Raw genomic sequence first — 23,489 nt, 5'->3', positions numbered from 1 at the left:
GTAGATCACTTGGTAAGTCTAGTCACTTGTCTCAGTACAATGTCTTTCAGGCAATCCTTACTGCTGACATAGAAGCGTCATCTGCAATCTGATTACCTCATCTAAACCTCAACAAAGTACATGAATATAAGAAACTAGTTTACATAATTGACAACTTATAAGCTCATTTAGTGCTATGAGACTATGCAATTTAGTTAGTTATGCACCATGTGACTTACGTTGAGCATTACTTATCGCTACGTCTGCAACAGCATGAGCTTTAGATAATGTGAGCTTATGTAGTGTTTTGATTAGTTTAAGCTTAAGTCATCGATTGATCAGACATTAGTTTCAGGACTAAAGAAGATATTGCCAAAATTGCATCAGGATACTGTAGACACTTGCTTTGCAGCAGTGGATTTGCAAGACCAATGAATAGATAAGGTCTTAAGCAACTTAGTCATTAGGTAATACATTGATCTAGAGCTTAGACGCTCTATGACACATTGTTCACGTTAGAGTCTGACTAACTTAATGTGATTAAAGAGATTCTATGTACTTGACAGTATAGACATAAATGACCTATAAGCACCATTACTAATGTTTGTAGCAAACAAGGCTGACTTGGTCACGTACGCTTGAATTGGTCACGCTGTGCATTCAGATCTGACGGTGGCTAGATCTTGAACTCAGGGACTGGAAGTAGATTGTAGACTCTCAATTATTCTAAAAGTCTAGTCAGAGACTAAGCTTCGGTGTATTCTAAGAAAATTTGCAAATGTTTAAAATAGACTAAAGTCTGGTTTTTGCTCAGGGACACTGGAAGTTGAGTGACTGTAGGACTTTTTAGTTTTCGTTTTTAAGAGTCTCATGCTCTACCGACTTAGCTATCCGGGCTTTGTAAGACACAAAAATTTGCTCAAATAAAGTGTGAAAATGATACTGGTTAACAGCGTCTCTGTTTGCGTGCTTGCATGGAGCCCCACACCAAAAGTATATAGATAAAGAAGACTATAGAAGGTCATTACGCCTTAACAGTTAAGAGTCCTTAAGAGTTAAGAGTCCTTTTCTAAGAAATGTGTGTATGTATGTATGTGCAGTGTGTATGAACTTCTCAAACTGTATTTGTTGATGCTGGTTAGCAGAAGAGCACCCTACTACAACAACAACATCAAGGAGCCAATCCTTGAGCACAACCTCAGGGTACTGGGTACTGCAGAAAAATGGGTCCGATTTCACGGCGGCATTAATTCTCACGTGCTGAGAAAATTCAGAAGCGTGGAGGGTTGGATCTGGGTTGACTCTCCTCAAACCCCACACCAAATGTATATAGATAAAGAAGACTATAGTAGGTCATACTATATTGCTAACAGAAGCTACATTTTAATGTGTTTGAAACTGGATGAAATGTTGGGTTTGTTTTGTTGCTGACACAGTCTGCTTATTGACAATCAGCTTAATACAGCTCACCTGTGCAGCTTAGTCAATGTTGTAGAGTTAATTTGGCCCTTCTCTATGTTCTCATGATATCAGTCTATAAGCTACATGTACATATTCAAGCAAAAATTGTTTTACACAGAAACAAAGGGAGAGATATCTGCCAAATCATTCAGCTACAGGATGAAACCTGCAGACAAAATCTTTGTCAGGAGTGGGATTTGAACCCACGCCTCCATGTGGAGACCAGAAGTCCCTTAACTCAGGAACGAGTCAATTCTTGAGTCTGGCGCCTTAGACCGCTCGGCCATCCTGACAACTCACACCCCTCGTTCAGTCTGAACTTCACAAGTTACATGTAAACACGAATTCTAGGTTTCCGGATTTATAGAACACTTAAAAAATGTATAACAGCACCCATTAAGCTATTTGTCTTTGTTAGCTTTCAAAGCAGCATCACATTGTAGTTACGGCTGATGGCGCTGTCTTTTTGAGGGGCACTCTGAAACACAGGAGGGCGATTCTGACTCAGGGACACTGGAAGTTGAGTGACTGTAGGACTTTTTTAGTTTTCGTTTTTTAAGAGTCTCATGCTCTACCGACTTAGCTATCCGGGCTTTGTAAGACACAAAAATTTGCTCAAATAAAGTGTGAAAATGATACTGGTTAACAGCGCCTCTGTTTATGCATTTGCATGGAGCCCCACACCAAAAGTATATAGATAAAGAAGACTATAGAAGGTCATTACGCCTTAACAGTTAAGAGTCCTTAAGAGTTAAGAGTCCTTTTCTAAGAAATGTGTATGTATGTATGTGCAGTGTGTATGAACTTCTCAAACTGTATTTGTTGATGCTGGTTAGCAGAAGAGCACCCTACTACAACAACAACATCAAGGAGCCAATCCTTGAGCACAACCTCAGGGTACTGGGTACTGCAGAAAAATGGGTCCGATTTCACGGCGGCATTAATTCTCACGTGCTGAGAAAATTCAGAAGCGTGGAGGGTTGGATCTGGGTTGACTCTCCTCAAACCCCACACCAAATGTATATAGATAAAGAAGACTATAGTAGGTCATACTATATTGCTAACAGAAGCTACATTTTAATGTGTTTGAAACTGGATGAAATGTTGGGTTTGTTTTGTTGCTGACACAGTCTGCTTATTGACAATCAGCTTAATACAGCTCACCTGTGCAGCTTAGTCAATGTTGTAGAGTTAATTTGGCCCTTCTCTATGTTCTCATGATATCAGTCTATAAGCTACATGTACATATTCAAGCAAAAATTGTTTTACACAGAAACAAAAGGAGAGATATCTGCCAAATCATTCAGCTACAGGGATGAAACCTGCAGACAAAATCTTTGTCAGGAGTGGGATTTGAACCCACGCCCCATGTGGAGACCAGAAGTCCCTTAACTCAGGAACGAGTCAATTCTTGAGTCTGGCGCCTTAGACCGCTCGGCCATCCTGACAACTCACACCCCTCGCTCAGTCTGAACTTCACAAGTTACATGTAAACACGAATTCTAGGTTTCCGGATTTATAGAACACTTAAAAATGTATAACAGCACCCATTAAGCTATTTGTCTTTGTTAGCTTTCAAAGCAGCATCACATTGTAGTTACGGCTGATGGCGCTGTCTTTTGAGGGGCACTCTGAAACACAGGAGGGCGATTCTGACTCAGGGACACTGGAAGTTGAGTGACTGTAGGACTTTTTAGTTTTCGCTTTTTAAGAGTCTCATGCTCTACCGACTTAGCTATCCGGGCTTTGTAAGACACAAAAATTTGCTCAAATAAAGTGTGAAAATGATACTGGTTAACAGCGTCTCTGTTTATGCGTGCTTGCATGGAGCCCCACACCAAAAGTATATAGATAAAGAAGACTATAGAAGGTCATTACGCCTTAACAGTTAAGAGTCCTTAAGAGTTAAGAGTCCTTTTCTAAGAAATGTGTATGTATGTATGTGCAGTGTGTATGAACTTCTCAAACTGTATTTGTTGATGCTGGTTAGCAGAAGAGCACCCTACTACAACAACAACATCAAGGAGCCAATCCTTGAGCACAACCTCAGGGTACTGGGTACTGCAGAAAAATGGGTCCGATTTCACGGCGGCATTAATTCTCACGTGCTGAGAAAATTCAGAAGCGTGGAGGGTTGGATCTGGGTTGACTCTCCTCAAACCCCACACCAAATGTATATAGATAAAGAAGACTATAGTAGGTCATACTATATTGCTAACAGAAGCTACATTTTAATGTGTTTGAAACTGGATGAAATGTTGGGTTTGTTTTGTTGCTGACACAGTCTGCTTATTGACAATCAGCTTAATACAGCTCACCTGTGCAGCTTAGTCAATGTTGTAGAGTTAATTTGGCCCTTCTCTATGTTCTCATGATATCAGTCTATAAGCTACATGTACATATTCAAGCAAAAATTGTTTTACACAGAAACAAAAGGAGAGATATCTGCCAAATCATTCAGCTACAGGGATGAAACCTGCAGACAAAATCTTTGTCAGGAGTGGATTTGAACCCACGCCTCCATGTGGAGACCAGAAGTCCCTTAACTCAGGAACGAGTCAATTCTTGAGTCTGGCGCCTTAGACCGCTCGGCCATCCTGACAACTCACACCCCTCGCTCAGTCTGAACTTCACAAGTTACATGTAAACACGAATTCTAGGTTTCCGGATTTATAGAACACTTAAAAATGTATAACAGCACCCATTAAGCTATTTGTCTTTGTTAGCTTTCAAAGCAGCATCACATTGTAGTTACGGCTGATGGCGCTGTCTTTTGAGGGGCACTCTGAAACACAGGAGGGCGATTCTGACTCAGGGACACTGGAAGTTGAGTGACTGTAGGACTTTTTAGTTTTCGCTTTTTAAGAGTCTCATGCTCTACCGACTTAGCTATCCGGGCTTTGTAAGACACAAAAATTTGCTCAAATAAAGTGTGAAAATGATACTGGTTAACAGCGCTCTGTTTATGTGACTTGCATGGAGCCCCACACCAAAAGTATATAGATAAAGAAGACTATAGAAGGTCATTACGCCTTAACAGTTAAGAGTCCTTAAGAGTTAAGAGTCCTTTTCTAAGAAATGTGTATGTATGTATGTGCAGTGTGTATGAACTTCTCAAACTGTATTTGTTGATGCTGGTTAGCAGAAGAGCACCCTACTACAACAACAACATCAAGGAGCCAATCCTTGAGCACAACCTCAGGGTACTGGGTACTGCAGAAAAATGGGTCCGATTTCACGGCGGCATTAATTCTCACGTGCTGAGAAAATTCAGAAGCGTGGAGGGTTGGATCTGGGTTGACTCTCCTCAAACCCCACACCAAATGTATATAGATAAAGAAGACTATAGTAGGTCATACTATATTGCTAACAGAAGCTACATTTTAATGTGTTTGAAACTGGATGAAATGTTGGGTTTGTTTTGTTGCTGACACAGTCTGCTTATTGACAATCAGCTTAATACAGCTCACCTGTGCAGCTTAGTCAATGTTGTAGAGTTAATTTGGCCCTTCTCTATGTTCTCATGATATCAGTCTATAAGCTACATGTACATATTCAAGCAAAAATTGTTTTACACAGAAACAAAAGGAGAGATATCTGCCAAATCATTCAGCTACAGGATGAAACCTGCAGACAAAATCTTTGTCAGGAGTGGATTTGAACCCACGCCTCCATGTGGAGACCAGAAGTCCCTTAACTCAGGAACGAGTCAATTCTTGAGTCTGGCGCCTTAGACCGCTCGGCCATCCTGACAACTCACACCCCTCGCTCAGTCTGAACTTCACAAGTTACATGTAAACACGAATTCTAGGTTTTCGGATTTATAGAACACTTAAAAATGTATAACAGCACCCATTAAGCTATTTGTCTTTGTTAGCTTTCAAAGCAGCATCACATTGTAGTTACGGCTGATGGCGCTGTCTTTTGAGGGGCACTCTGAAACACAGGAGGGCGATTCTGACTCAGGGACACTGGAAGTTGAGTGACTGTAGGACTTTTTAGTTTTCGCTTTTTAAGAGTCTCATGCTCTACCGACTTAGCTATCCGGGCTTTGTAAGACACAAAAATTTGCTCAAATAAAGTGTGAAAATGATACTGGTTAACAGCGTCTCTGTTTATGTACTTGCATGGAGCCCCACACCAAAAGTATATAGATAAAGAAGACTATAGAAGGTCATTACGCCTTAACAGTTAAGAGTCCTTAAGAGTTAAGAGTCCTTTTCTAAGAAATGTGTATGTATGTATGTGCAGTGTGTATGAACTTCTCAAACTGTATTTGTTGATGCTGGTTAGCAGAAGAGCACCCTACTACAACAACAACATCAAGGAGCCAATCCTTGAGCACAACCTCAGGGTACTGGGTACTGCAGAAAAATGGGTCCGATTTCACGGCGGCATTAATTCTCACGTGCTGAGAAAATTCAGAAGCGTGGAGGGTTGGATCTGGGTTGACTCTCCTCAAACCCCACACCAAATGTATATAGATAAAGAAGACTATAGTAGGTCATACTATATTGCTAACAGAAGCTACATTTTAATGTGTTTGAAACTGGATGAAATGTTGGGTTTGTTTTGTTGCTGACACAGTCTGCTTATTGACAATCAGCTTAATACAGCTCACCTGTGCAGCTTAGTCAATGTTGTAGAGTTAATTTGGCCCTTCTCTATGTTCTCATGATATCAGTCTATAAGCTACATGTACATATTCAAGCAAAAATTGTTTTACACAGAAACAAAAGGAGAGATATCTGCCAAATCATTCAGCTACAGGGATGAAACCTGCAGACAAAATCTTTGTCAGGAGTGGGATTTGAACCCACGCCTCCATGTGGAGACCAGAAGTCCCTTAACTCAGGAACGAGTCAATTCTTGAGTCTGGCGCCTTAGACCGCTCGGCCATCCTGACAACTCACACCCCTCGTTCAGTCTGAACTTCACAAGTTACATGTAAACACGAATTCTAGGTTTCCGGATTTATAGAACACTTAAAAAATGTATAACAGCACCCATTAAGCTATTTGTCTTTGTTAGCTTTCAAAGCAGCATCACATTGCAGTTACGGCTGATGGCGCTGTCTTTTTGAGGGGCACTCTGAAACACAGGAGGGCGATTCTGACTCAGGGACACTGGAAGTTGAGTGACTGTAGGACTTTTTTAGTTTTCGTTTTTTAAGAGTCTCATGCTCTACCGACTTAGCTATCCGGGCTTTGTAAGACACAAAAATTTGCTCAAATAAAGTGTGAAAATGATACTGGTTAACAGCGTCTCTGTTTGCGTACTTGCATGGAGCCCCACACCAAAAGTATATAGATAAAGAAGACTATAGAAGGTCATTACGCCTTAACAGTTAAGAGTCCTTAAGAGTTAAGAGTCCTTTTCTAAGAAATGTGTATGTATGTATGTGCAGTGTGTATGAACTTCTCAAACTGTATTTGTTGATGCTGGTTAGCAGAAGAGCACCCTACTACAACAACAACATCAAGGAGCCAATCCTTGAGCACAACCTCAGGGTACTGGGTACTGCAGAAAAATGGGTCCGATTTCACGGGCGGCATTAATTCTCACGTGCTGAGAAAATTCAGAAGCGTGGAGGGTTGGATCTGGGTTGACTCTCCTCAAACCCCACACCAAATGTATATAGATAAAGAAGACTATAGTAGGTCATACTATATTGCTAACAGAAGCTACATTTTAATGTGTTTGAAACTGGATGAAATGTTGGGTTTGTTTTGTTGCTGACACAGTCTGCTTATTGACAATCAGCTTAATACAGCTCACCTGTGCAGCTTAGTCAATGTTGTAGAGTTAATTTGGCCCTTCTCTATGTTCTCATGATATCAGTCTATAAGCTACATGTACATATTCAAGCAAAAATTGTTTTACACAGAAACAAAAGGAGAGATATCTGCCAAATCATTCAGCTACAGGGATGAAACCTGCAGACAAAATCTTTGTCAGGAGTGGGATTTGAACCCACGCCTCCATGTGGAGACCAGAAGTCCCTTAACTCAGGAACGAGTCAATTCTTGAGTCTGGCGCCTTAGACCGCTCGGCCATCCTGACAACTCACACCCCTCGTTCAGTCTGAACTTCACAAGTTACATGTAAACACGAATTCTAGGTTTCCGGATTTATAGAACACTTAAAAAATGTATAACAGCACCCATTAAGCTATTTGTCTTTGTTAGCTTTCAAAGCAGCATCACATTGCAGTTACGGCTGATGGCGCTGTCTTTTTGAGGGGCACTCTGAAACACAGGAGGGCGATTCTGACTCAGGGACACTGGAAGTTGAGTGACTGTAGGACTTTTTTAGTTTTCGTTTTTTAAGAGTCTCATGCTCTACCGACTTAGCTATCCGGGCTTTGTAAGACACAAAAATTTGCTCAAATAAAGTGTGAAAATGATACTGGTTAACAGCGTCTCTGTTTGCGTACTTGCATGGAGCCCCACACCAAAAGTATATAGATAAAGAAGACTATAGAAGGTCATTACGCCTTAACAGTTAAGAGTCCTTAAGAGTTAAGAGTCCTTTTCTAAGAAATGTGTATGTATGTATGTGCAGTGTGTATGAACTTCTCAAACTGTATTTGTTGATGCTGGTTAGCAGAAGAGCACCCTACTACAACAACAACATCAAGGAGCCAATCCTTGAGCACAACCTCAGGGTACTGGGTACTGCAGAAAAATGGGTCCGATTTCACGGCGGCATTAATTCTCACGTGCTGAGAAAATTCAGAAGCGTGGAGGGTTGGATCTGGGTTGACTCTCCTCAAACCCCACACCAAATGTATATAGATAAAGAAGACTATAGTAGGTCATACTATATTGCTAACAGAAGCTACATTTTAATGTGTTTGAAACTGGATGAAATGTTGGGTTTGTTTTGTTGCTGACACAGTCTGCTTATTGACAATCAGCTTAATACAGCTCACCTGTGCAGCTTAGTCAATGTTGTAGAGTTAATTTGGCCCTTCTCTATGTTCTCATGATATCAGTCTATAAGCTACATGTACATATTCAAGCAAAAATTGTTTTACACAGAAACAAAAGGAGAGATATCTGCCAAATCATTCAGCTACAGGGATGAAACCTGCAGACAAAATCTTTGTCAGGAGTGGGATTTGAACCCACGCCTCCATGTGGAGACCAGAAGTCCCTTAACTCAGGAACGAGTCAATTCTTGAGTCTGGCGCCTTAGACCGCTCGGCCATCCTGACAACTCACACCCCTCGTTCAGTCTGAACTTCACAAGTTACATGTAAACACGAATTCTAGGTTTCCGGATTTATAGAACACTTAAAAAATGTATAACAGCACCCATTAAGCTATTTGTCTTTGTTAGCTTTCAAAGCAGCATCACATTGTAGTTCTGGCTGATGGCGCTGTCTTTTGAGGGCACTCTGAAACACAGGAGGGCGATTCTGACTCAGGGACACTGGAAGTTGAGTGACTGTAGGACTTTTTTAGTTTTCGTTTTTTAAGAGTCTCATGCTCTACCGACTTAGCTATCCGGGCTTTGTAAGACACAAAAATTTGCTCAAATAAAGTGTGAAAATGATACTGGTTAACAGCGTCTCTGTTTGCGTACTTGCATGGAGCCCCACACCAAAAGTATATAGATAAAGAAGACTATAGAAGGTCATTACGCCTTAACAGTTAAGAGTCCTTAAGAGTTAAGAGTCCTTTTCTAAGAAATGTGTATGTATGTATGTGCAGTGTGTATGAACTTCTCAAACTGTATTTGTTGATGCTGGTTAGCAGAAGAGCACCCTACTACAACAACAACATCAAGGAGCCAATCCTTGAGCACAACCTCAGGGTACTGGGTACTGCAGAAAAATGGGTCCGATTTCACGGCGGCATTAATTCTCACGTGCTGAGAAAATTCAGAAGCGTGGAGGGTTGGATCTGGGTTGACTCTCCTCAAACCCCACACCAAATGTATATAGATAAAGAAGACTATAGTAGGTCATACTATATTGCTAACAGAAGCTACATTTTAATGTGTTTGAAACTGGATGAAATGTTGGGTTTGTTTTGTTGCTGACACAGTCTGCTTATTGACAATCAGCTTAATACAGCTCACCTGTGCAGCTTAGTCAATGTTGTAGAGTTAATTTGGCCCTTCTCTATGTTCTCATGATATCAGTCTATAAGCTACATGTACATATTCAAGCAAAAATTGTTTTACACAGAAACAAAAGGAGAGATATCTGCCAAATCATTCAGCTACAGGGATGAAACCTGCAGACAAAATCTTTGTCAGGAGTGGGATTTGAACCCACGCCTCCATGTGGAGACCAGAAGTCCCTTAACTCAGGAGCGAGTCAATTCTTGAGTCTGGCGCCTTAGACCGCTCGGCCATCCTGACAACTCACACCCCTCGTTCAGTCTGAACTTCACAAGTTACATGTAAACACGAATTCTAGGTTTCGGTTTATAGAACACTTAAAAATGTATAACAGCACCCATTAAGCTATTTGTCTTTGTTAGCTTTCAAAGCAGCATCACATTGTAGTTCTGGCTGATGGCGCTGTCTTTTTGAGGGGCACTCTGAAACACAGGAGGCGATTCTGACTCAGGGACACTGGAAGTTGAGTGACTGTAGGACTTTTTAGTTTTCGTTTTTAAGAGTCTCATGCTCTACCGACTTAGCTATCCGGGCTTTGTAAGACACAAAAATTTGCTCAAATAAAGTGTGAAAATGATACTGGTTAACAGCGTCTCTGTTTGCGTACTTGCATGGAGCCCCACACCAAAAGTATATAGATAAAGAAGACTATAGAAGGTCATTACGCCTTAACAGTTAAGAGTCCTTAAGAGTTAAGAGTCCTTTTCTAAGAAATGTGTATGTATGTATGTGCAGTGTGTATGAACTTCTCAAACTGTATTTGTTGATGCTGGTTAGCAGAAGAGCACCCTACTACAACAACAACATCAAGGAGCCAATCCTTGAGCACAACCTCAGGGTACTGGGTACTGCAGAAAAATGGGTCCGATTTCACGGCGGCATTAATTCTCACGTGCTGAGAAAATTCAGAAGCGTGGAGGGTTGGATCTGGGTTGACTCTCCTCAAACCCCACACCAAATGTATATAGATAAAGAAGACTATAGTAGGTCATACTATATTGCTAACAGAAGCTACATTTTAATGTGTTTGAAACTGGATGAAATGTTGGGTTTGTTTGTTGCTGACACAGTCTGCTTATTGACAATCAGCTTAATACAGCTCACCTGTGCAGCTTAGTCAATGTTGTGTAGAGTTAATTTGGCCCTTCTCTATGTTCTCATGATATCAGTCTATAAGCTACATGTACATATTCAAGCAAAAATTGTTTTACACAGAAACAAAAGGAGAGATATCTGCCAAATCATTCAGCTACAGGGATGAAACCTGCAGACAAAATCTTTGTCAGGAGTGGGATTTGAACCCACGCCTCCATGTGGAGACCAGAAGTCCCTTATCTCAGGAACGAGTCAATTCTTGAGTCTGGCGCCTTAGACCGCTCGGCCATCCTGACAACTCACACCCCTCGTTCAGTCTGAACTTCACAAGTTACATGTAAACACGAATTCTAGGTTTCCGGATTTATAGAACACTTAAAAAATGTATAACAGCACCCATTAAGCTATTTGTCTTTGTTAGCTTTCAAAGCAGCATCACATTGCAGTTACGGCTGATGGCGCTGTCTTTTTGAGGGGCACTCTGAAACACAGGAGGGCGATTCTGACTCAGGGACACTGGAAGTTGAGTGACTGTAGGACTTTTGTTAGTTTTCGTTTTTTAAGAGTCTCATGCTCTACCGACTTAGCTATCCGGGCTTTGTAAGACACAAAAATTTGCTCAAATAAAGTGTGAAAATGATACTGGTTAACAGCGTCTCTGTTTGCGTACTTGCATGGAGCCCCACACCAAAAGTATATAGATAAAGAAGACTATAGAAGGTCATTACGCCTTAACAGTTAAGAGTCCTTAAGAGTTAAGAGTCCTTTTCTAAGAAATGTGTATGTATGTATGTGCAGTGTGTATGAACTTCTCAAACTGTATTTGTTGATGCTGGTTAGCAGAAGAGCACCCTACTACAACAACAACATCAAGGAGCCAATCCTTGAGCACAACCTCAGGGTACTGGGTACTGCAGAAAAATGGGTCCGATTTCACGGCGGCATTAATTCTCACGTGCTGAGAAAATTCAGAAGCGTGGAGGGTTGGATCTGGGTTGACTCTCCTCAAACCCCACACCAAATGTATATAGATAAAGAAGACTATAGTAGGTCATACTATATTGCTAACAGAAGCTACATTTTAATGTGTTTGAAACTAGATGAAATGTTGGGTTTGTTTGTTGCTGACACAGTCTGCTTATTGACAATCAGCTTAATACAGCTCACCTGTGCAGCTTAGTCAATGTTGTAGAGTTAATTTGGCCCTTCTCTATGTTCTCATGATATCAGTCTATAAGCTACATGTACATATTCAAGCAAAAATTGTTTTACACAGAAACAAAAGGAGAGATATCTGCCAAATCATTCAGCTACAGGGATGAAACCTGCAGACAAAATCTTTGTCAGGAGTGGGATTTGAACCCACGCCTCCATGTGGAGACCAGAAGTCCCTTAACTCAGGAACGAGTCAATTCTTGAGTCTGGCGCCTTAGACCGCTCGGCCATCCTGACAACTCACACCCCTCGTTCAGTCTGAACTTCACAAGTTACATGTAAACACGAATTCTAGGTTTCGGTTTATAGAACACTTAAAAATGTATAACAGCACCCATTAAGCTATTTGTCTTTGTTAGCTTTCAAAGCAGCATCACATTGCAGTTACGGCTGATGGCGCTGTCTTTTGAGGGCACTCTGAAACACAGGAGGCGATTCTGACTCAGGGACACTGGAAGTTGAGTGACTGTAGGACTTTTTAGTTTTCGTTTTTAAGAGTCTCATGCTCTACCGACTTAGCTATCCGGGCTTTGTAAGACACAAAAATTTGCTCAAATAAAGTGTGAAAATGATACTGGTTAACAGCGTCTCTGTTTATGCGTACTTGCATGGAGCCCCACACCAAAAGTATATAGATAAAGAAGACTATAGAAGGTCATTACGCCTTAACAGTTAAGAGTCCTTAAGAGTTAAGAGTCCTTTTCTAAGAAATGTGTATGTATGTATGTGCAGTGTGTATGAACTTCTCAAACTGTATTTGTTGATGCTGGTTAGCAGAAGAGCACCCTACTACAACAACAACATCAAGGAGCCAATCCTTGAGCACAACCTCAGGGTACTGGGTACTGCAGAAAAATGGGTCCGATTTCACGGCGGCATTAATTCTCACGTGCTGAGAAAATTCAGAAGCGTGGAGGGTTGGATCTGGGTTGACTCTCCTCAAACCCCACACCAAATGTATATAGATAAAGAAGACTATAGTAGGTCATACTATATTGCTAACAGAAGCTACATTTTAATGTGTTTGAAACTGGATGAAATGTTGGGTTTGTTTTGTTGCTGACACAGTCTGCTTATTGACAATCAGCTTAATACAGCTCACCTGTGCAGCTTAGTCAATGTTGTAGAGTTAATTTGGCCCTTCTCTATGTTCTCATGATATCAGTCTATAAGCTACATGTACATATTCAAGCAAAAATTGTTTTACACAGAAACAAAAGGAGAGATATCTGCCAAATCATTCAGCTACAGGGATGAAACCTGCAGACAAAATCTTTGTCAGGAGTGGGATTTGAACCCACGCCTCCATGTGGAGACCAGAAGTCCCTTAACTCAGGAACGAGTCAATTCTTGAGTCTGGCGCCTTAGACCGCTCGGCCATCCTGACAACTCACACCCCTCGTTCAGTCTGAACTTCACAAGTTACATGTAAACACGAATTCTAGGTTTCCGGATTTATAGAACACTTAAAAAATGTATAACAGCACCCATTAAGCTATTTGTCTTTGTTAGCTTTCAAAGCAGCATCACATTGTAGTTACGGCTGATGGCGCTGTCTTTTTGAGGGGCACTCTGAAACACAGGAGGGCGATTCTGACTCAGGGACACTGGAAGTTGAGTGACTGTAGGACTTTTTAGTTTTCGTTTTTAAGAGTCTCATGCTCTACCGACTTAGCTATCCGGGCTTTGTAAGACACAAAAATTTGCTCAAATAAAGTGTGAAAATGATACTGGTTAACAGCGTCTCTGTTTGCGTACTTGCATGGAGCCCCACACCAAAAGTATATAGATAAAGAAGACTATAGAAGGTCATTACGCCTTAACAGTTAAGAGTCCTTAAGAGTTAAGAGTCCTTTTCTAAGAAATGTGTATGTATGTATGTGCAGTGTGTATGAACTTCTCAAACTGTATTTGTTGATGCTGGTTAGCAGAAGAGCACCCTACTACAACAACAACATCAAGGAGCCAATCCTTGAGCACAACCTCAGGGTACTGGGTACTGCAGAAAAATGGGTCCGATTTCACGGCGGCATTAATTCTCACGTGCTGAGAAAATTCAGAAGCGTGGAGGGTTGGATCTGGGTTGACTCTCCTCAAACCCCACACCAAATGTATATAGATAAAGAAGACTATAGTAGGTCATACTATATTGCTAACAGAAGCTACATTTTAATGTGTTTGAAACTGGATGAAATGTTGGGTTTGTTTGTTGCTGACACAGTCTGCTTATTGACAATCAGCTTAATACAGCTCACCTGTGCAGCTTAGTCAATGTTGTAGAGTTAATTTGGCCCTTCTCTATGTTCTCATGATATCAGTCTATAAGCTACATGTACATATTCAAGCAAAAATTGTTTTACACAGAAACAAAAGGAGAGATATCTGCCAAATCATTCAGCTACAGGGATGAAACCTGCAGACAAAATCTTTGTCAGGAGTGGGATTTGAACCCACGCCTCCATGTGGAGACCAGAAGTCCCTTAACTCAGGAACGAGTCAATTCTTGAGTCTGGCGCCTTAGACCGCTCGGCCATCCTGACAACTCACACCCCTCGTTCAGTCTGAACTTCACAAGTTACATGTAAACACGAATTCTAGGTTTCGGTTTATAGAACACTTAAAAATGTATAACAGCACCCATTAAGCTATTTGTCTTTGTTAGCTTTCAAAGCAGCATCACATTGTAGTTACGGCTGATGGCGCTGTCTTTTTGAGGGGCACTCTGAAACACAGGAGGGCGATTCTGACTCAGGGACACTGGAAGTTGAGTGACTGTAGGACTTTTTTAGTTTTCGTTTTTTAAGAGTCTCATGCTCTACCGACTTAGCTATCCGGGCTTTGTAAGACACAAAAATTTGCTCAAATAAAGTGTGAAAATGATACTGGTTAACAGCGTCTCTGTTTGCGTACTTGCATGGAGCCCCACACCAAAAGTATATAGATAAAGAAGACTATAGAAGGTCATTACGCCTTAACAGTTAAGAGTCCTTAAGAGTTAAGAGTCCTTTTCTAAGAAATGTGTATGTATGTATGTGCAGTGTGTATGAACTTCTCAAACTGTATTTGTTGATGCTGGTTAGCAGAAGAGCACCCTACTACAACAACAACATCAAGGAGCCAATCCTTGAGCACAACCTCAGGGTACTGGGTACTGCAGAAAAATGGGTCCGATTTCACGGCGGCATTAATTCTCACGTGCTGAGAAAATTCAGAAGCGTGGAGGGTTGGATCTGGGTTGACTCTCCTCAAACCCCACACCAAATGTATATAGATAAAGAAGACTATAGTAGGTCATACTATATTGCTAACAGAAGCTACATTTTAATGTGTTTGAAACTGGATGAAATGTTGGGTTTGTTTTGTTGCTGACACAGTCTGCTTATTGACAATCAGCTTAATACAGCTCACCTGTGCAGCTTAGTCAATGTTGTAGAGTTAATTTGGCCCTTCTCTATGTTCTCATGATATCAGTCTATAAGCTACATGTACATATTCAAGCAAAAATTGTTTTACACAGAAACAAAAGGAGAGATATCTGCCAAATCATTCAGCTACAGGGATGAAACCTGCAGACAAAATCTTTGTCAGGAGTGGGATTTGAACCCACGCCTCCATGTGGAGACCAGAAGTCCCTTATCTCAGGAACGAGTCAATTCTTGAGTCTGGCGCCTTAGACCGCTCGGCCATCCTGACAACTCACACCCCTCGTTCAGTCTGAACTTCACAAGTTACATGTAAACACGAATTCTAGGTTTCGGTTTATAGAACACTTAAAAATGTATAACAGCACCCATTAAGCTATTTGTCTTTGTTAGCTTTCAAAGCAGCATCACATTGCAGTTACGGCTGATGGCGCTGTCTTTTGAGGGCACTCTGAAACACAGGAGGCGATTCTGACTCAGGGACACTGGAAGTTGAGTGACTGTAGGACTTTTTAGTTTTCGTTTTTAAGAGTCTCATGCTCTACCGACTTAGCTATCCGGGCTTTGTAAGACACAAAAATTTGCTCAAATAAAGTGTGAAAATGATACTGGTTAACAGCGTCTCTGTTTGCGTACTTGCATGGAGCCCCACACCAAAAGTATATAGATAAAGAAGACTATAGAAGGTCATTACGCCTTAACAGTTAAGAGTCCTTAAGAGTTAAGAGTCCTTTTCTAAGAAATGTGTATGTATGTATGTGCAGTGTGTATGAACTTCTCAAACTGTATTTGTTGATGCTGGTTAGCAGAAGAGCACCCTACTACAACAACAACATCAAGGAGCCAATCCTTGAGCACAACCTCAGGGTACTGGGTACTGCAGAAAAATGGGTCCGATTTCACGGCGGCATTAATTCTCACGTGCTGAGAAAATTCAGAAGCGTGGAGGGTTGGATCTGGGTTGACTCTCCTCAAACCCCACACCAAATGTATATAGATAAAGAAGACTATAGTAGGTCATACTATATTGCTAACAGAAGCTACATTTTAATGTGTTTGAAACTGGATGAAATGTTGGGTTTGTTTTGTTGCTGACACAGTCTGCTTATTGACAATCAGCTTAATACAGCTCACCTGTGCAGCTTAGTCAATGTTGTAGAGTTAATTTGGCCCTTCTCTATGTTCTCATGATATCAGTCTATAAGCTACATGTACATATTCAAGCAAAAATTGTTTTACACAGAAACAAAAGGAGAGATATCTGCCAAATCATTCAGCTACAGGGATGAAACCTGCAGACAAAATCTTTGTCAGGAGTGGGATTTGAACCCACGCCTCCATGTGGAGACCAGAAGTCCCTTATCTCAGGAACGAGTCAATTCTTGAGTCTGGCGCCTTAGACCGCTCGGCCATCCTGACAACTCACACCCCTCGTTCAGTCTGAACTTCACAAGTTACATGTTAGTTTTCGTTTTTTAAGAGTCTCATGCTCTACCGACTTAGCTATCCGGGCTTTGTAAGACACAAAAATTTGCTCAAATAAAGTGTGAAAATGATACTGGTTAACAAAAAAACACCCCACAACAAACACAGATGGCCTGGGTTCAGGTGACATTGACAGAGCTTCGTCAAACTGGTCAGCCATGGTTGTTTTGAGCGGAAGTGAACCCAAACAGAAGGGGTCAGCCTTCTCTTCTTGTTTAATGCTACAGTGCCGCCGGCTGCAATGTTCAGAGTGCAGCTTGCGTGTGCGTTGCCTGAAGACTTTGGGGTGACCCACTGCAACAATGCGTTATACAGCGTTGGCTTAGCTCCAAGCGTCTCTGTTTGCGTATTTGCATGGAGCATGTTTGTGACCCGATTGTGTCTCTGTCCATTCATGCCGAGAGAAACACTTCCAAGGGAAAGTGATTTGATGAGCGGACAGAGTAGCCCAAAACAACACCGCCCAACGTGGGGCTCGAACCCACGACCCTGAGATTAAGAGTCTCATGCTCTACCGACTGAGCTAGCCGGGCTGGATGCAATAGAAAAATCCAGGGTCCAAAATGGGGTTCGGGCTTAAAAAGAGGGTTCAGATTTCGCCTCATGTACGTCCTTCTTCTGCCTTCTTTAGTTCTGCTATATCTCCAATATGAGTCTAATAGAATCTTTAGCACTGTCTTTCCATTTTGTCACAATCTATACCTTCCTCTTATCTCTCTGTTCTGCGAGTCTTCTTCCGTTCCTACATGTTTTCTCTTCATTAGCAGTGTTTTTGGCTTAGATTTTTTGGACGTATGAAAACATTAATAATGAATGAACAATTGAACAAATTAACCTGCTCCTCCTAAATTTAGAAAAAGACTTGGGATGGGGAAAGAAAGAAATAGTTAAGTTGAAGAGGATAAGCTGTGTTGTAACGGCTCCTGATCTCTGATCTTTCTTTTCTAAGTCCAAATCTTCCTATCCTTTTGCAAACACACTGTATCTGTCTTTGTCCTCTTCTTTCTTTCTCCTAATTTTAGAGCTTTCTCAATCCAAATAATCCCCAAAGTCCCTCCCTTTTCCCTCTTCTTGTCTTTATCTCTCAGCTCTTTCATACACAGTACTTTCTATGATTTAGTCTCTTCATCCTGTAACAACATGTACCTAACACTTTGCTCCTTTGTCCTTCTTTCTCCCTGTTTCTTGAATGATCTGAGTTTAACATTGATTTTAAGTCTCTTTCTTTCCTCTATAGACAGCATTTTATCCCCCCCTCGCTTTCTCTCCCTCGACTTTTGAGCTCCTTAACATGCCCTTGTATCCGTGACTAATTCTCTCCCCCACTCTTTTCCTCCCACATCTCTGCAACACATCCTCATTTCCATATCCTTCCCTTTCTTCTCCTCTTCTCATTGTTCCGTCTTTTTCACAGGTTTCTTTTGTCTTTTTAGTATTCAGTTTCTTGTTTGTCCCCTTTGTTCTTTTTGCCCTTTCCATTTTGTACTGATTTCAACAATCTTCTCGATATCTGAAACACACATGCAATAAAGGTTTGAAGTCAGAATTGAAACCAACAACCTAAATGTCAAAATATCTTTCTCCATGTGGTCAAATCTTCATATTCAAACCTAAAGGCCTGGTTACACCAGCATTTAAAATGGCAAAATTCGGCAGCAAAATCAATTCATTTCAATTTCAATCAGATTGCTTTGGGGGGCGAAGTAAATCTAACTTTTGGAGTCGAGTTCAACTTTGGTGTACTTTGACTCTAAAATTTGTACCGTTGACCAATAGTAAGCCATCTTAGTGCTTACCCGTAAGGGGACAGAGAGCTGGATGGAGGAAGCTATCGCAACTTGTTAGCTGTCATCATCCACTTTTATTTTACCTCCTGTGTTGGAGTATAAAGAGCAGATTATAGTTATATGACAGGAGTCACAGTCGATGATACATATATGTGTTTTGAACAAACCATGGGAACTTATTGTTACTTTAGCTAACGAGCTTACTAAATGACAGTTAAGATGCTTTTAGCAAGTTTGTAGCTGTGACAGCTTTTTTTTACCTCCTCAATAAAACTTTTTGTTGAATGAAATGATGTACAATTCTGTGAACAAAATGTCAGGGGGGAGTAAACGGCACAGTACAGAGAAAATAGAGAGAAGCTCTGTCCTGGCTGCCAGGTACATTAGCGGTTAGCTCGCCAGCTACAGTAGTTCACCTGGCTTTTGGAACAAAATAATTCGCTAAAACACAAATTACTTATCACTCTCTCCCTATGTCTGTATCTATTCTCTCGTCTGTCCTCTATCCATATTTAATACTGTTGAAGCCAAAACACTAAACCAGAAGGAGACAAAAAGGAGGAGGTGGAAGGAGGGAAGTAATAGAAGAAACAAAAGGATGAAGAGGTGTGCAAGGAGGAAAGGAGAGAGCAGGGTGAGTAAAGGTGAGGGGAAAAAGAAAGAGGGTGAGAGGGGAGAGGAGAACAAAGAGAGCTGAAGGAAAGGAAGAAAGTAACACCCCATCCTCCTCTCTCATTTTCCTTGCTGGCCTTTCTTTACATCTTCCCCTTTTCTCTAATTGTCAGGAATGCTGACCTCAGCTTACTTGTTTCTGTGCCAACTCTCTCTTTCTCACTTAATCTAATCACACCATTATTTCACTCCTCCTCCTTCATTGTTCCCTTCTTCTTCTCCCCTCCATCTATCCTTCCTGCGGCTCTGCTGTAACCCGCTGACAACGGACAGAATGAGAAACAAATTAACACGGAGTGAAGTGAGGGGGAAAAACTGCTGAGTCATGCTTAGAAGAAAATAATTTCATTGTGATAAGGCTCTGGGGAATATTAGATTAGATTATTGTTTCGTCTTTCCCTCCAGTGGTGAAAGAAGAACCTTTGTTGATATCTGTGCAATTATCAATAATGAAAAGTTGCTGAGTCATGGTTGGACAAGAACTATTTCATCATGATAAAAAATTAGATTAGTTTTTTCCTCATTTTTCTGTCAAGAAGAGAAAGTTGTTGATAAGTGGAAAATTACAAATGACAATGAAAAGTGTCTGAGTTGAGCACTGAAGGGAATTATTTCATCCTGATAAGTCTCTATGGAATAATAAATTAGATTAGACCCACATTTTTTCACTTTTGACAGTAACAGGAGAAGAGACACAAATTAATAAAATCCCATGATTTGGGATTTGTGGTATTTTCAGAAGTTTTCAGACTTTCATGCACATACATACAGTATAATATGTAACTAACTGGTTCACTGATGAATTAAAGGAACTACTTTTTCATTTTGATTGAGGTGTCTGCCTTGAATACCAGAAATATCCCTTTACAACTGCAGCAACTTCTAAATTAAAGCTATCACACATTCATCTGTTCACAGGATTCAAAGTTTCAGAGGTTTAAAGTGGATGAAGATGTTGTCTCTACCACAAATACATTAGTGTAGAGATTTAAAACCTTATTTGGATATTTTTTGAGTTTTTTTGTGTTTCTGCAATATCATTTAGGCTGTTGTGGGTTAGGTAAAAAATAATACCTAACCAGGAACTTGGAAAATACCAAACCACCACCTTACAGAGCTATCCAAAGCCGATGTGAAGAGCCAAAGTCTTTAAAATGCCCATATTAGAGCAGAGCCTTAGCCACACAGGTGCGGAATAATGGCTAAAGCCACGGCCACACACACACACCACCTGTAAATGTTAACCACACGTGTATCTTGCAGGGGCAGATAGTGGCATATTCCTAACCTTCCCCTCTTCTTTCTCTTGTTCCATTTCATAAAATATTACAATCACTCCCTCTTCTCTTTGCTTTCACACACTCTTCACCACCTCTCTCTCTCTCTCTCTCTCTCTCTCTCTCTCTCTCTCTCATGGTTTTAGTGTCTGTCTCTCCACCAGGAGGAGAAGAAGAGTGAAGAGAGCTGAGGTCACCTTGATCTACAGCCTCCTGCCTACACTGCAGCTGGGGGTCAAAGGGCAAAACAAAGGAAACACTTTCAGGGTCAGGTGTGTTTTTATATATGTAGTGTAAGTACTGCACAAACAAAGATTATTCTCTCTTGTATCCATCCATTTATCAGTCTGTTCTGACTACTTGTGGTAATAGTTGCCATGTCATTAGTGCACAGCATACTTTATGTTGACACAATAATGTATAGATACACAGAAATTTGTCTTTCTATAAAGTCTGATGTAATGGAAAGTTTTTCTCTAATTATATGGTTAGCTAGCTACCTGCTATTTGGCAGACGTTTGCAAAGGCTTGAAAATGTAACAAATATTTAGTACATCTCTGATTATAAAAAAAATGACATGGGGCAAAGTAATTCTACATGTCTGTACGTCACCCTACAAACAGCCCTACAGTACTTGCACTCTGGTGATGCAAATGTAGCCTTCTGTTCTCTTACTTACTTGAAATAAATTACATATTTGTCCAAAATAGCTTTTGTCAATTTTTGTGGTGGATCTATTTTCCCAGATAACTGAATTTTAATCAATCGGGCTGATTATACACTTTGATCTGATCCTCTGACTTTAACCTGCTCCGGAGCTGTGCAGCAAAGGTTGCAGTGTTGCTTTGAACCCAGTTTCAGAGCAGACATGAGATGCCAGCTGCATTTAAGCACTAGCAAAGCGTTCCTCCAGTCAAAAAACACTGACTCTGACCTCTGATCAACTGACGAATGATGGCTGTTAAAAAAACTCCAGAGAAATATTATAAAATGGCGATGTGGATTGTCAATCACACAGATGCAAGTGAACCACATTTTATAACTTTACTAATATAAAAATACTGCTTTCTGTTTACACCTGCCATATTTGGCCTTATAGAAACCAGAGTTTACAGCTCACCAAATCATTTACTTCATCACTGATTTATACTCAGTTTTAATTTCATACTGCAACTCTGTCTCCATCAGTCAGGCAGGTTATCAGTGGCAAGTATGTGTATATGCCACTCTGAAGAAGCGAGACAAAAATACTACACCAGCCTCAGCTCACTGGATGGTTGGATGGTTACACTGCAAACACACACACACGGGAATATTGAGGAAGTCTCAGCTGTGATCCATCATTGAGGGACTGAAAATTATGACACCACAGAGGGAGAGAGAGAGACACCAAGAGGGGAGCAAAACCGCTCACACCCTTGTGCACACACACACACACACACACACACACACACACACACACACACACACACGGTCTCTGTGTTGTCAGTAACCACCTTCAAGACCCTGAGGTGTCATAAATGACTTCAAATAGGAAGGAGAGAGACGGAGGGATGAGGGAGGAAGAGAGAGGAGAGTGATGCCTGTTATGATGACTTCATTTGACACAACCACTCTCTAACACCCCTTTGCTTTTCTCTTAAACACCAATTCAAACACTCTGACACACACACGCACATAATATTTCTCTTTCTTAAGCGTGAAACATCTATCTTATTGAATCCTTTTGAGCTTATTCTATCCATTAAGTGGATTTTTGGCAATATTCAATAACTGGAAATCTAAAAGCAACAAAATAATTGTAACATCTTATCTGTTTGAGCAGCTTTGAGGATGACAACTCTCATTATTATTATTTGAACAGCAGTTTAGTTTCACAGTTTGTGAATCAAGGGAAATAAAAGTGAACACAAAGCTCTTCAATCTCAGTTTGGTTTTGATATATTAGGTGCCATTATTGTATCTGTGTGTTTGACGGTTGGTGCGATGTGCATGTGTGACTGTTGGTCCCACGTATACAGAAATAAAAATGTATGTAGCCAAGTAGGTTAGTGGTTTAACAGACCATCCCATAAGCTAATGTCACATCATGCAGGTACTGAAAGCAGCTATGGTAACAGTATAAGCTGAATGCATGTGATAAATATTAACTGGTGTACATGTAATGTGTGTAGGCCCCTTTCTCCATCTGAAGAAGGAAGAACTTCTTTCTTATCATCTTTCTCTAAAAAGACATTTTCCCATACTCAATCAGTACAAAAGGAACAAGTGTAAAGCAATTAATATGTTTTTCTGAGCATCACAAACACCACAAAATGACTCTTTGTATTAGCAGAATTTGATTCATTAAGTCCAATGAAATTTGAAAATGCTCTATCATTAAATTATTATTATGGTATTCATTCAGGTGTGTGGACAGCCAGCAGGAAGTCAACCAGCTAGAAAAAAACATCCATGATTTTAGGTTAATCACTGTAGCTCTGACTTTTGACCTTCTTATTATGTATTTAATTATTTATTAATGTTGATCTAGGAAAACCATATGCTGTTGCACTCTAAGCTAACCCGAATTTGAGCATCAAATAAATGCCTCATGGAGGAAACAAGTAAAATAAAATTAAATAAAAAAATGGAGAAAAAGATATGGACAGAAAGTGAGAAGAAACGAGACAGACGGAGAGAAGTACAGAGGGGAGAACAGAACACCAAACTCCCAGTAGGCTCCACTAAGGGGTTGGTTAATTCACTAGACCCATGAGAACCTTAACTGTGTGTGAGTGTGTCTCTGTGTGTGTGAATAGACCTCTGTGTGGAACCACAGAGGCATTTGGTCATGTTTATATCCTTGTTTTTGGCCGGGGTGAGTGTGTACATATCGGTATGTGTACACCAAAGTACACCCATTTGCGTACTTGAGCTCTGTGAAGGTGTATCCATACCAGCGAAGTGACGTGTAAGATTG

At 40.7% G+C, this 23,489-nt stretch overlaps 1 protein-coding gene and 15 non-coding genes across 29 annotated transcripts in view; all 16 read right to left on the bottom strand.

The window, feature by feature from the left end:
• Window positions 1-23,489, bottom strand: part of LOC122871139 (ELKS/Rab6-interacting/CAST family member 1-like) — a 139,608-nt gene that overhangs the window by 27,985 nt on the left and 88,134 nt on the right. The gene's annotated exons all lie outside the window — the stretch shown is intronic.
• trnal-caa lies at window positions 1,623-1,733 on the bottom strand. Its single transcript has 2 exons — window positions 1,696-1,733; window positions 1,623-1,668 (listed from the first exon to the last, which is right to left on the bottom strand). It is a non-coding gene; the product is annotated as a tRNA-Leu (tRNA).
• trnal-caa lies at window positions 2,779-2,888 on the bottom strand. Its single transcript has 2 exons — window positions 2,851-2,888; window positions 2,779-2,823 (listed from the first exon to the last, which is right to left on the bottom strand). It is a non-coding gene; the product is annotated as a tRNA-Leu (tRNA).
• trnal-caa lies at window positions 3,933-4,042 on the bottom strand. The gene is made up of 2 exons: window positions 4,005-4,042; window positions 3,933-3,977 (listed from the first exon to the last, which is right to left on the bottom strand). It is a non-coding gene; the product is annotated as a tRNA-Leu (tRNA).
• On the bottom strand, window positions 5,084-5,193 carry trnal-caa. Its single transcript has 2 exons — window positions 5,156-5,193; window positions 5,084-5,128 (listed from the first exon to the last, which is right to left on the bottom strand). It is a non-coding gene; the product is annotated as a tRNA-Leu (tRNA).
• On the bottom strand, window positions 6,236-6,346 carry trnal-caa. Its single transcript has 2 exons — window positions 6,309-6,346; window positions 6,236-6,281 (listed from the first exon to the last, which is right to left on the bottom strand). It is a non-coding gene; the product is annotated as a tRNA-Leu (tRNA).
• Window positions 7,393-7,503, bottom strand: trnal-caa. The gene is made up of 2 exons: window positions 7,466-7,503; window positions 7,393-7,438 (listed from the first exon to the last, which is right to left on the bottom strand). It is a non-coding gene; the product is annotated as a tRNA-Leu (tRNA).
• On the bottom strand, window positions 8,549-8,659 carry trnal-caa. The gene is made up of 2 exons: window positions 8,622-8,659; window positions 8,549-8,594 (listed from the first exon to the last, which is right to left on the bottom strand). It is a non-coding gene; the product is annotated as a tRNA-Leu (tRNA).
• On the bottom strand, window positions 9,703-9,813 carry trnal-caa. Its single transcript has 2 exons — window positions 9,776-9,813; window positions 9,703-9,748 (listed from the first exon to the last, which is right to left on the bottom strand). It is a non-coding gene; the product is annotated as a tRNA-Leu (tRNA).
• trnal-caa lies at window positions 10,854-10,964 on the bottom strand. Its single transcript has 2 exons — window positions 10,927-10,964; window positions 10,854-10,899 (listed from the first exon to the last, which is right to left on the bottom strand). It is a non-coding gene; the product is annotated as a tRNA-Leu (tRNA).
• Window positions 12,010-12,120, bottom strand: trnal-caa. The gene is made up of 2 exons: window positions 12,083-12,120; window positions 12,010-12,055 (listed from the first exon to the last, which is right to left on the bottom strand). It is a non-coding gene; the product is annotated as a tRNA-Leu (tRNA).
• trnal-caa lies at window positions 13,160-13,270 on the bottom strand. The gene is made up of 2 exons: window positions 13,233-13,270; window positions 13,160-13,205 (listed from the first exon to the last, which is right to left on the bottom strand). It is a non-coding gene; the product is annotated as a tRNA-Leu (tRNA).
• On the bottom strand, window positions 14,313-14,423 carry trnal-caa. The gene is made up of 2 exons: window positions 14,386-14,423; window positions 14,313-14,358 (listed from the first exon to the last, which is right to left on the bottom strand). It is a non-coding gene; the product is annotated as a tRNA-Leu (tRNA).
• On the bottom strand, window positions 15,466-15,576 carry trnal-caa. Its single transcript has 2 exons — window positions 15,539-15,576; window positions 15,466-15,511 (listed from the first exon to the last, which is right to left on the bottom strand). It is a non-coding gene; the product is annotated as a tRNA-Leu (tRNA).
• On the bottom strand, window positions 16,614-16,724 carry trnal-caa. Its single transcript has 2 exons — window positions 16,687-16,724; window positions 16,614-16,659 (listed from the first exon to the last, which is right to left on the bottom strand). It is a non-coding gene; the product is annotated as a tRNA-Leu (tRNA).
• trnak-cuu lies at window positions 17,251-17,323 on the bottom strand. The gene has a single exon. It is a non-coding gene; the product is annotated as a tRNA-Lys (tRNA).

The sequence above is a fragment of the Siniperca chuatsi genome, linkage group LG23 (assembly GCF_020085105.1).
Source record: "Siniperca chuatsi isolate FFG_IHB_CAS linkage group LG23, ASM2008510v1, whole genome shotgun sequence".
Taxonomy (NCBI): domain Eukaryota; kingdom Metazoa; phylum Chordata; class Actinopteri; order Centrarchiformes; family Sinipercidae; genus Siniperca; species Siniperca chuatsi.
Note: the sequence above shows the minus strand (reverse complement) of the source record. Positions and strands in the feature narration are given on the sequence as shown.